Genomic DNA, 13326 nt, shown 5'->3' on the forward strand with positions numbered 1-13326 from the left:
CTTAAAATATCCTATTTTAATGAATTCTACTATATAAATTATCGTGTTCAATGTGGATTATCTAAATATACCAATTAAAAGAGATTGAAACAGCCAAAATAAAACCAAGACCAACCTATGTGTGATCTGTAAGAAAACATATATATATGTATATATATATATGTTTATATATATAAAAACACAAAAAGATGATCTGATTCTGGGTTAAAGAAAAAATTGGATGCCAGCATTATAGTACTGTATCAAGATTAACTTCCTACTTATGATGCTGGCATCCAGCAGAGTATCAAATATCAGCTGCTCTGTTTTCAATTGAGCTCCCTTCTAATGTCTAGGAAAGCAGTGATGATTATCCTAGTACCTGGTTCCTGCCACCCATGTGGGAAACCCAAATGGAACTCAGGTATCCTCCAGATGAAGAGTTAGGGTCCTGGCTTAGGCCCAGCCCAGCCCAATCCAGCCCATTGCAGCAATTTGCAGAGTGAACCAGAGGATGGAAGACCTTTTTCTCTGTCACTCTCCCATTCAAACAAATAAATATTTAAGAAAGAATAAATTTCATTTGCATATGAAATGTGAAAGATCTGCATTACAACATGGTGACTCCACCATCATCAAAAACAACTACATGATAGAATGCATATGGTGGTGAGGTTTATTTCACTTCTACACACATATTTATCACCACTAATGTGTTAAATTATTCCATTTTTTTCAAGTGAAAATATGTAAGTACATTATGAGTAGGATAAACACAAATATAGCTTCAGTTCTGATTAGGATTTAGGTCAGAAAAATTTTAAGTGTTACACAATGAAACTGAAGGCAGTTTTCCAAAAGGATAGTACACTGTTTCCTTAGCATCAATCTGTGCAAAGTAAAATCCATACAACTGAATGGGCATTACAGATACATCAGTGGTAATCAGTACAAATAAATATAAGTGGAAATACCAAGTCACTGGAAACTGGTATTTAGTAATGAATAATCAGACATGCCAGTTACTACTAGATGGAATAAGGAAATAAGGTCATCCCAGTGTTGACAAATCACAAAATACACATCAATGAAAATTTAGTTAATCCCTCCACTCTATGAATACTTCATATTAAATTTGAATTTATCCACAACCTGTAGCCTAACAATATTTTTCTCAGTTATTTAAAATATTTGCCATGCATTAGCACTGGTGGGGAATTAAAAAAAGTAACAGTCACAGACATCAAATAATAATCTAGAAGAAAGAAACGTTCCATAACTCCTGGAACCACTGACATGAACTGCCTGAACAACAACCTAGAATAGAAACATCTGGGGAGGCCGGTGCCGTGGCTCAATAGGCTAATCCTCCACCTTGTGGTGCCAGCACACCAGGTTCTAGTCCCAGTCGGGGCGCCAGATTCTGTCCCAGTTGCCCCTCTTCCAGGCCAGCTCTCTGCTGTGGCCCGGGAGTGCAGTGGAGGATAGCCCAAGTCCTTCGGCCCTGCACCCGCATGGGAGACCAGGAGAAGCACCTGCTCCTGCCTTCAGATCAGCGCGGTGCACCGGCTGCAGTGCGCCAGCTGCAGTGCGTCAGCCACGGCGGCCATTGGAGGGTGAACCAATGGCAAAAGAAGACTTTTCTCTCTGTCTCTCTCTCTCACTATCCACTGTGCCTGTCAAAAATAAAAATAAATAAATAAAAAAAACATCTGGAGAAAAAACACTCAAGGCAAAAAAGGAAAACATCTTTTTAGTGTAAAATATCAATAGTCAGTATCAGCATTCTGAAAAGTTGAGAAGCCAAGAGACAAACACAAGCAAAATTCTTCTTTGGAAGAAGCAGACCGTAAACTACAAAAAGAACCACAAAGAATTAGACTTGGTCACTTCTGAGGACAGCGGCGGAAGAAATCAGGAAGACACCTGAACTGACAAATGCCCATTCATTCACTTGGGTAAGCATTCTGTGGGTGTTTATATTTTTATGTAAAGTCAGCGGAAAATAAGTGCTACTGAACAATAATGAGGCCCTTGCTTCTCGACAACTGGATTCATCAGAGAGGAAAGCATTTATTTCAAGAAGCCGGCATCTTGGGGAGAAAGATCTCTTCATCTAAAACATGCTCTTTCCACCCAACAAGCCAGCAAGAGCTGTTTCTAAGAACATGGGTCGAGGGGCAGACACTGTGGTATATGGGGTAAAGGCAGCCAGCAGTACCACTGTCACATATGGGCACCAGCTGCTCGGCTTCTGATCCAACTCACTGTGAATGCAGCTGGGAAATCAGTGGAAGGTCACCCACATGCTTGGGCCCCTGCCACCCCCTTGGGAGACCTGGGAGATGCTTCTGACTCCTGGATTTGGTCTGGCCCAGCTCAGGTGATTGCAGCCATGTGGGGAATGAACTAGCTGATGGAAAATCTCTCTCCATCTCTTCCTCTCTCTCTCTGTACCTCTTCGTTTCAAATAAAATAAATAAATCTTTTTTTAAAAAAATGGGTAGCTTCAGATGGAGGTTAGAAATCAAAGGGATTCTATTTAGTTGACAATTTGGCAGCTGTTCAGGCTTTGCGCTAATAAGTGCTCATCTGGGGATATCCAAGGCATCAACCAGGTGAAGATGTTTTGATGGGGCTGAAGCTCCTTTGTTAGCTGGGTCAAAGCCTGCTATTCTGGGCTGGTGCTGTGGCACAGCAGGGTAAGACACGGCCTGTGCACCAGCATCCCATATGAGATGCTCCTTTTCTGACCCAGCTCTCTTCTGTGGTCTGGGAAAGCAGTAGAAGATGGCCCAAGTCCTTGGGCCCCTGAACCCATGTGGGAAACCCAGAAGAGGCCCCTGGCTCCTGGCCAGCTCAGATCTGGCCATTGTGGTCATTTGGGGAGTGAACCAGTGGATGGGATACCACATAGGATCCCTGATCATTATAATAATCACTTACATAATATTAAGTCAAATTATGTATAAATATATTAAGTATATTGAATATTTAAGTAATAGACATAGGCATTTAAAATATATTAAAAATCTCAACTCTTAAAACTCAGTTTTCTAAACCCAAAGTCAGAGAATACATGAGATAATCTTGACAAAACACAAAATTTCTTTCCCTTCTGTAATAACCAAAAGGTAAAGAAAATTCTTTTGTGCTGTGTTTCTTCTAAAGGGAAGCTCCTCCAGATTACTTAGAAGTTAAACCCAATGGAAAGGTACCCAAACTTAGACACTGGAGGCTGTGAGCATTCAACATTATAAAAGAATGAAAAAACTTAGAAAAGATTACACCTGTTGCCAGTACTGTGGCTTAGCAAGTAAAGCCACCGCCTGCAATGCTGTGATCCCATATGGGTATCAGTTCACATCCTGGCTGCTCCACTTCTGATCCAGCTCTCTGCTATGGCCTGGGAAAGCAGCAGAAGATGGCCCAAGTCCTTAGGCCCCTGCATCCCTGTGGGAGACCAAAAAGCTCCTGGCTGCAGCTCAGTGCAGCTTTAGCAATTGTGGTCATCTGGGGAGTGAACTATCAGATGGAAGACCTCTCTCTCTCTCTCTCTCTGTCTCTCTGTAACTCTACATTTCAAATAAATAAATGCATCAAAATTAAAGAAAATAATACACCTTAGAAACAAAAGCAGAAAAAGAATCCCATAGACCAATTTAAATACATCTAGAAAAGTCAGGTGTAGGGGCCAGTGTTGTGGTGTGGAGTGTAAAAGCCACCACCTGTGACACTGCATGCACTTGGGAGACCTGGAAGAAGCTCCTGGCTCCTGGCTTCACATCAGCACAGCTCTGGCTGTTGCGGCCATCTGGGGAGTGAACCAGCAGATGGATGACCTGTCTCTCTCTCTCTGCCTCTTCTCTCTCTGTGTAACTTTGACTTTCAAATAAATAAAGCTTTTTAAAAAATTAGGTGTAAAGATCAAGTACTCTTATTATCCTTAGTCTCCTAAGATAAATATTACTCTTTCAAGATTAATTTATTTCCAAGGCAGAGTTACAGAGAGAGAGAGAGATCTTCCATTGGCTAGTTCATTAGCCAAATGGCCACTACAACCAGAACTGAGCCAGGCAGAAGCCACTGCCAGGAGACTCATCCAGGTCTCCCACATGGGTGCAGGGTCCCAAGGACTTGGGCCATCCTCTCCTATTTTCCCAGGTGCATTAGCTAGGAGATGAATCAGAAGTGGTCCATGAGGAATCAAACCAGTGCCCATATGTGTTGCTGCCATCACAGGCAGCATCTTAACATCTTAACCCGCTGTGCCACAATATCAGCTGTAAAGACAAGCATTTCTCATGACAGGCCATAACTAAACAATAAAGGAGGAGAAAATAGCTTATAAGAGATGGGTAGTTGTTGGAAAGGAGTCAATCAAATGGAAATTGTAAGAAGCTGCAGTTGAGAAGATGGTTGAAAATGTTATTAGAGGGGCCAGGCACTGGAGCGTATAGCAGGCTAATCCTAGGAAAGCAGTGCAAGATGTGCTTGAGAATGGGAGACCTACAAGAAGCCCCTGGCTCCTCTTGGATTGGCTCAGCTCCAGCCATTGCAGCCATTTGGGGAGTGAACCCATGGATGGAAGACCTTTCACTCTGCCTCTCCCTCTCTCTATCTCTCTCAAAATTTTTAGGCACTGTGGTATAGAAGGTTAAGCCTCCTCCTCAGTGCCAGCATCTCATGTGGACTCCGGCTCAGTTGAGTCCCAGCTGCTCTACTTCTGATCCAGCTCTCTGCTAATGCACCTGGGAAAAGCAGAGGAAGGTGGCCTAAGTACTTGAGTCCCTGCAGCTGTGTGGGAGACTCAGCAGGTGCTCCTAGCTCCTGCTTACTGGCTCCTGCCTGACCCAACCCCCACCCATTGAGGCCATTTGGGTAGTGAGTCATTGGATGGAAGATCTCTTTCTTTTCCTCTCACTTTGTATTTCTGCCTTTCAGATAAATAAATCTTTTTTAGAAAGTTAGCAGACTTTAAAATCAAATATTAAAAATCTCTAGCAAATATTTATCATTAATATTGATATTTTCTTAAAAAAACTTTACTGATTTAACATAGAGGACTAAATCCTAGTTTTATTTATTTGAAAGACAGAGTTACAGAAAAATAAAGCCAATGAGAAAGAGATTGTCTATCTGGTTCACTCCCCATCCATCTACAACAGCCAGAGCTGGGACAGATTGAAGCTGGGAGCCAGGAAAATCCATGTGGTTCTCCCACATGTGTGGCAGGGTTCACAGCATTTGGGCCACCTTCTGCTATCCCAGGCATATTCGCAGGGTGCTGGATTAGAAGTGGAGCAGCTTGGACTCAAAGAAGCACTCTTATGGGATGCAGGTATGATAGACTGCATTTAACCTATGATGCTGCCTGCCCCCACTCTGAAAATTTTTAATGTCAGTGCCAGTGTTGTGATGTATGGGTAAGGCCACCACCTGTGATGCTGGCATCCCATATGGGCACTGGTTCATCTCACAGCTGCTCTACCTCAAATCAAGCTCTCTGCTAATGGCCTGCAAAAGCAGAGGAAAATGGCACAAGTGTTTAGGCCCCTTCTACTGATGTAGGAGACCTGAATGGAGCTCCAGGCTCCTGCCTTCAGTCTGGCCCAGTGCTTGATTATTACAGACATCTGGGGATGAACCAGTAAATGGGAGAAGTGTGTCTCTGTCTCTCTCACTCAGCATTTCAAATACGTAAATAAATCTTTCAAAAATTCTAAACTTTGGGATATTGACTTAGAATTATTTCTTATTGGGGCTGGTGCTATGGCATAGTAGGTTAAGCCTCCACCCACAGTGCTGGAGTGCTGGCATCCCATAAGGACACTGGTTCAAGTCCTGGTTGCTCCACTCCAATCCAGCTCCCTGCTAATGACCTAGGAAAGCAGTGGAAGGTGGCCCAAAGTCCTTTAGCCCCTGCACCCATGTGGGAGAGTGGGAGGAGGCTCCTGGCTTCTGGCTTGATATCTGCAAGATCCAGCCATTGCAGCCCTCTGGGGAGTGAACCAGTGGATGGAGGATCTCTCCCTCTCTCTCTCTCTCTCTCTCTCTCTCTCTCTCTCCCCCCTTCTCCCTCTCCCTCGCTCTGTTATTCTGCTTTGCAAATACTTAAGTAAATAAATCTTTAAAAATTATTTCTTATCCTTGGTAACTTACTGTTTAGTGAAAACTTAGCAGGTAATTTTGAATGGTTATATGTTAACAACTTATGAAAACATTTACCAAAAGGCCAAATGCCTTCTATATATTTTAAGAAGCCAAGAGTACATGTATTTAGAAAAATCTATCTTTTACATTTAGCAATTCAAAAAAAATTCATCCTACTGCAGAGTAGTCCTTGGTCTCTCTAGCTGCTACACTGCTTTATCTCTCTGCAGCCACTGTAAGTCAGAGATGCTCTTATCCCTGGGCAGGAAAACCTGAGGTCTATTACCTCATGTCAAATTGCATAGGGGCCCCAAATCAGTAATCCATCCCATGATCACCTTGAGGAGAGGATCTGGGTTGCGCATGGCACAAGCATCATGAGCCATCAGGGGTGGCATTCCCTTTCTACCCAGTCATCCTCCTCACCTTGCACAGCTCGTACTGGGCATTCTCTTCAGTGTGTGTTCAGTTTGTATACCACCTCCTGCTCATGTCTGCCACCATGTGGCTTCTGCTGTGATGTAGTGAACAGCAAGATGGCCCTGTGGTGTCAAAGATCAGGCAGAAATGCTCACCTGTCTGCTTGATGCTGATGTTTGCTCCATCTCACACATATCCACGAATCCAGCAAGGCTTGCAGCATCAGTTTGAACCTCACTATGGATTCTGACCCAGCACTGCATACATTATCTTCTCTACTTCCTCTCCAGTCAGTGTACACTTGAGTCCATTTCTCAGGAAGATGAGGAGAGGGAGACATCCCTTAAGTTGCAGGGACCTGATGATGCACAAGGTGCCACAGCAAAGACCACCAATTCATTTTTTAGCCATTATACTTACATTGCCTGAGAAACTAACATATTAGATAAGTATGGTTATTCTCTTAAGTCATGATCTTGCCACAGAACAACTTTAAATTGGACTTCATAGGAAGCAATGAACACTGCATCATCTTTTCATCTATTGTTTGTGCTTAGGTGAAAATTATGTTTGGATTTTAAATAACACAAATAAGCACAACCAACTTTTACACATATAACAGTACACACATATAATGCATAGCATACATTATGACACAGAAAAATATAGAAATCTCTGCAACTCTTTAAATCTTTTAATCAGGCCCTATGGCACACCATGTGGGTAGCCAATTGCACAGGGATGAATGTTGGTAAGAAGAAAGAGCTTATTTCTAGAAGCTGGCATCTTGGGGAAAGAAATTTCTCTCTTTTTTTTAAGATTTTATTTATTCATTTGAGAGACAGAGCCACAGAGAGTGGGAGAGCCAGAGAGAAAGGTCCTCCACTGCTGCTCCCCCTCTTCGCGGAGGAGCAGAACAGGACCCTGCGCTGTTCTTTGGTCTGCTCGGCCCTCCCCGGGTTTGCTGCTGGTTCTTCCCGGGTTGGCTGCCGTCCCTTCCACCTCCGTGGAAGGGCGGTTCCCCCTGCCACTTTCCCCACTTCCGCAGGGGAGTGGCACACCGCCGGCCGGCTCTCTCGGGGGCTGCACAGGTGTTCCTCTTAGATGTTCCCCTTAGATGTTCCTGGTGCATGTTGTCTCTCCTCCTTTATAGTCCTCTTCCACCAATCCCAACTCGGCTGCCCACACGCCGAGTACACTGCTCTCCTCCAATCAGGAGCAGCTCAGTCAATCAAATTGGCGAGAGGCAGCTGCGTAGAAGTTGTTACTCCCTTCTCAGTGCCATATTGTGGGAGAGCAGATGCATAGAATAAGTCTTAATTCCAGTAACTTAGTCTAGTCCGAGTTGCTCCCCACACTCCACCAGCTGGACCACCCCCAAAATGGCCACAATGGCTGAGGCTGGGCTGATCCAAAGCCAAGAGCCAGGGCCTTCCCCATATCTCCCACATGGGTACTGGGTCCCAAGCCCCCCGGGCATCTCCCACTGCATTCCCAGGCCACAAAGCAGAGAGCCAGATCAGAAGAGGACCAACAGGGACATGAAACAGTGACCACATGGGATGTCAGCACTACAGGTGGAGGTCCAGCTCTATATGCCACAGTACAGCCCCAAAAGAGAGCTCTTGATATAAAATGTAATATCTGTTAAAGGGTTAATTTTTTAAAAGATTTATTTATTTATTTGGAAGTCAGAGTTACACACAGAGAGAAGGAGAGGTAGAGAGAGAGAGAGAGAGGTCTTTCATCCAAATGTTCACTCCCCAATTAGCTGTGACAGCCAGAGCTGTGTCAATCCAAGGCCAGGAGCCTGAGATCATTCTGGGTCTCCCATTTGGGTGCAAGAGCCCAAGGACTTGGGCCATCTTCTACTGCTATCCCAGACCATAACTGCTAAAGGGTTTCTTAAAGGATAAGGGTAGCTTCAGGGGGAGGTAAATAAAACAATGAGTCACCTTAATTGACAATATGTAAATGCCCAAGCTTTTTTCTGATGAGACCTCTTAACCAGGGGGCTCAGCATCAGTTGGTTGGAGGCTTCTTTGTCAGCTGGGGCAAAAGTCCACCATTATACAAATGCTACTACTCACCAGAGTAATTCAGGCAATATACAGTATCAGTAATTGGTTTTTGCTATATAAAATGTGAAAAGGAAAAGGGAAGGAGGATGGCTTTAGTATGGTTACAACTCCTTTTTAAAAGCTCCAATCAACTGAATATAATTACTTCCTGCTGTTAGTAACCTCAATTAACCCTATTGTTCTCAGGGGAAACCTGAAAAATTTACTTGAGCATTTAACTCGGAAAGCAACTCCAGTCACAGTGATGGTACTGGACACTAACATACATAAAGATAATTATATCCTCATTTCAGATTCAGTAGGCACTCTGTTGGAAAAACATCTTTTATTGCTTTATTAACTCTTGTTCCTCACAGTCAATTTTATCAGAGGCATTTGTGGAAATTTGCAATAGATTTAAAAAAAAGTTTTTTTTAAATTTATTTGACAGCTAGTCGGTGAGAGAGACAGAGAGAAAGGTCTTCCTTCCATTGGTTTACCCCCCAAATGGCCACTACAGCCGGTGCTGTGCCAATCTGAAGCCAGGAGCCAGGTGCTTCTTGTCTCCCATGTGGGTGCAGGGCCCAAGCACTTGGGCCATTCTCCACTGCCTTCCTGGGCCACAGCAGAGTTGGACTGGAAGAGGAGCAACTGGGACTAGAACTCAGCACCCATATGGGATGCCAGTGCTGCAGGTGGAGGATTAACCAAGTGAGCCATGGTGCTGGCCCCTATGATAGATTTTTAAGAGATCAGGGAGCCCCAGGGTCTCTGCTCTACCACTGGGCTGAGGCAGAGCTGAAGCTCCTGCTTTTTCTAAATTGACAAGGACTCCTAACCTGTCTCCTTGGACATCAACAGCCACAGACACAGTTGCTGGAAGGGTTAAGGGATTTAAATGCTTACTCCATCCCATTTACCAGAACTCTCACAAAACCTCTACTGTTAGAAACCCACTGACGCTGTGGCATTTTGGGTAAAGCAGCCACCTGCAGTGAGTGCCAGCATCCCATGTGGGTGCCCATTGGGGCCAGTCCTGGGTGCTCCAATTGTGATCCAGGTCTCATGTGGCCCTGGGGGAGCAGTGGAGGATGGCTCAGACCCTTGGGCCCTTGCACTGGGTGTGTGGGGGGGGGAACCCAGAGAAACCTCCTGGCTCCTGGATTCGAATCAGCCCCAGCTCTGGCCATTGCAGCCATCTGAGAAGTAAACCAGTAGATGAAGGACCTGATGGAACAAGGAACAAGGACATAAACCTCAGCCATTCTCCTGCATTGAACAAAAGAGATAAACATTGGAATGTATTCTTTGCCCTAGAAACACAATTGGAGGGCCTGCGCTGTGGCATAGCAGGTAAAGCTGCTGTCTGCAGTGCAGGAATCTCTTATGGGTGCCGGTTTGAGTCCTGGCTGCTCTATTTCTAATCCAGCTCTCTGCTATGCCTGGGAAAGCAGTGGAAAATGGCCCAAGTCCTTGGGGCCCTGCACCCATGTGGGAGACCCAGAAGAAGCTCCTGGCACCTGGCTTCAGATCGATGTACCTCTCTCTAGCCATTGTGGCCATCTGGGGAGTGAACCAGAGGATGGAAGCCTTCTCTCTCCCTCTCTGCCTCTCCTTCTCTCTCTGATTACTCTTTAAAAAAAAAAAACCCTCAAATGGGTCTTACACTGTGTTGTCTTCATACTCCACCCCTTACAGCCACCTGAAAGACCAGTTCCAGGAATTCCCCTCTGCCTGCTGCCCCCTACCTCACCCCCATCCCCAGCCTTCCCTAGGGGTCAGTCAGGTATTCCATCATGGGTATGTGGACAGTTGCTGTTGGTCACCCAACTCTACAGATTTATTTTCCCTGAATGAATTCGGTCCAGCTATAAATTCATACACTACCTCCTCTGTTCTGTTCCTCTTTTCCTAACAGGACCCCCCCCCCACCTCTGCCTCTCTAACTCTGCTTTTCAAATAAAATAAACATTTAAAAAAATCCCACTTAACAACCACCTTCTCTTAAATTTAACACATATGCAGGCCATGCAATATTACAATAGAACACCATATTTTTCTTAGTCATAAGATCTTAACTATATCCTGCCCAATCAGCCACAATGCAACTCAAGGTGATTTTGGATGGAAATTAAATTGAACCACTCATATTTCACCCAAGAGGAAGAAATCCTCATACAAACAACCAAATGAGTATTCTTCCAAAAAATATCCAAATTTCCTCACAGGGAGGCTGAAGTAAAAATCTTAGAATCTGTCTCCCACACACCAGTACTACAAAAAATGACCTAAACCAGGTCTAAATGCCATGAGCCCAAAGAGCAGAGACAGAAATTTCAGGTATGCCCCTGGTTCAACTTACCCAGTCTCAGAGCTGTTGACTCCAGACACAAAGGGGAGCCATTGACTCCCCGCAAGGTAGCTAACATGACAGCGGGAAGAGAAAGGAAAGTCCCGGAGAGAAAGTGCTCTCAGAAGCTGCGGGGATGTCCCCAGAGTCCCAGCCAAAATGTTAGCTCAAAAGTGGCTCTGGGGTGGAGGTACAAGTGACCATTGCCCTCCTTACTAATGTGAAGGTTTAAGCCACTTGAAAAATACATTCCAGGGGCCAGTGCTGTGGCTCAGTGGGTTAAAGCCCTGGCCTGAAGTGCCGCCATCCCATATGGGCACTGGTTCTAATCCCAGCTGCTCCTCTTCCCATCCAGCTCTGTGCTATGGCCTGGGAAAGCAGAAGATGGCCCAAGTCCTTGGGCCCCTAACCTGTGTGGGAGACCCGGAAGAAGCTCCTGGCTCCTGGCTTCAGATCGGTGCAGCTCCAGCTATTATGGCCAATTGAGGAGTGAATCATCGGATGGAAGGCCTCTCCCTCTCTCTCTCTGCCTCTCCTCTCTGTGTAACTCTGACTTTCCAATAAATAAATAAAATCTTTAAAAAAACAACAAAAATACATCGCGGACTTCTGGGCTAGCTCACCAATGTTGTTTCCAGACACATAATCCGGCTCTGGATGCTCACCGCTTCAATTCGCCATAGCTGAGTGCTGGCCAGAGGAAAGGGTGTATTTCCAGAAGGCAGCTGCAGTCTTGGGAAAGAAAGTCCTCCCAATCCAAAGAAGCCTTTTTCTACCAAACTGCGCAGCACAGAGGGTGTTTAAAGGGACAGGGGTAATTGGAGCATCAGGCTTGAAATAAAACAATGAGTCTATTCAATTGACAACTATGCAGATTTTCAGGCTTTGTTCTGGGGGAAATCCCACCAGACAGTCTGGGGAGTCCAGGGTGTCAGGTGGGAGGTGCTTTCTACCTCAGTTGGGGGAGGGTTCTCTGTCAGCAGGGGCTATGCCTGCCCTTCCAAATCATCTCCTTTTTTTCAGTAGGCTTCCAAAACTCTTCTGCAAATATTACTCACAAGATTAGGGTAAGGTAGGGTGCCTTCATTAGGACTACCATGCTGTTGGAGGAGGGTGATCGGGGTTTATAAAGAGGTTCTAAGGCAGGGGGTGCTGGTGTGAGGACTAGATGACCTAATGGGGAGTCCTTGTAAGAGTGCACAAGATGCTTGCTTCTCCCCAGAACCTGTCTATTAGCAAGAGAGAAGTGGTGATCCCACTCCCCCAGTTTCTAGCTTTATCATGAGAATAGCAAGGAAGCAATGATCCACACTTCTGAGCTTCTAGTTTCATCAGGAGAATAGAAAGAATTTGCCTATCCTACTATTCAGCTGGATTTTTGTTTTAACAAGAGCAAGCTAGACAGGATTATTGATGGGTTTTGTCCCCAGCCTCTGACTAATTGTTAGCTGTGATTATTCTGCTCATCCAAATTGCAGTTAAAAGACTCCACTCCATTTTTCAGGTCTCCCTCTCTTGGAGACCCCCTAGTGGCTGCTGTGGCAAGAGGTTTCTCATGTAAATAAATCTTGCTTTGCTCACTGCGTGTCCACAGGGAAATTCCCCAGGCACCTTCCTTCATCACCACTTTCCCCCATTACTTTGGTGTGGTGAAGTCATGGAAGAGTTGATGGTCTCTGGTTTCAGATGTCATGGCTTGTCGCTAGGTCAAGGACAGTGCTTAAGTTCTCTGATTCCTCCTGGTGGTCAGCACCTGAGTCCTTCAGCTCTGCCTCAGCCTAATGGTAGAACAGAGACCTGGGGCTTCCCTGCTCTCTTAAAAACCTACTGTAAATTTCCACGGATGCCCCTATGAAGTTGGTTGTGAGGAGCAAAATTAACAATAGGATTTCTTTCTTTCTTTCTTTCTTTCTTTCTTTCTTTCTTTCCTTTTCTTTTTTTTTTCTTTTTTCTTTTTTTTTTTTTGACAGGCAGAGTTACTGAGAGAGAGAGACTGAGGGAAAAGTCTTCTCTTTTCTGTTGGTTCACTCCCCAAGTGGCCGCTCCGGCTAGCATGTTGTGGTCAGTGCACTGTGCCATTCCTAAGCCAGGAGCCAGATGTTTCCTCCTGGTCTTGTTAGGTAGAAAGTCAGTTATGAGCTTCTGTGTGTGTGACATAAAGGCCTAAAGAGAAAACATCTATGTCCAGCATATGCATATGCATCTCAGTCATCCTGACAATGTTTCACTGGCAGCCTGGCCTTTGCATCCTGCCCTGCCCCCGTCTACCTGATAACCTGCCAGGCGGGGTTCCCTGCCCCTTCTGCCTGACAAATCTTCCACAATCTCCCAGATGCAGCCCAGTATCTGCATTTCAAACACCCT

The 13326-nt window shown here is 45.1% G+C and overlaps 1 long non-coding RNA gene across 3 annotated transcripts in view; it reads right to left on the bottom strand.

Moving 5' to 3' along the window:
* LOC138848221 (uncharacterized) overlaps positions 1 to 11776 on the bottom strand; it is a 76527-nt gene extending 64751 nt beyond the window's left edge. For all 3 annotated transcript variants that reach the window (XR_016230121.1, XR_016230120.1, XR_016230119.1), the window contains exons 1-2: positions 11586 to 11776; positions 6708 to 6910 (exon numbers count right to left, since the gene is read on the bottom strand). This is a non-coding gene — a long non-coding RNA (uncharacterized LOC138848221). The remainder of the gene's footprint in view (positions 1 to 6707; positions 6911 to 11585) is intronic.
* Positions 11777 to 13326: the final 1550 nt, after the last annotated feature.

Source organism: Oryctolagus cuniculus, chromosome 2 (genome assembly GCF_051225735.1).
Source record: "Oryctolagus cuniculus isolate XC-2025 breed Fujian yellow rabbit chromosome 2, ASM5122573v1, whole genome shotgun sequence".
Taxonomy (NCBI): domain Eukaryota; kingdom Metazoa; phylum Chordata; class Mammalia; order Lagomorpha; family Leporidae; genus Oryctolagus; species Oryctolagus cuniculus.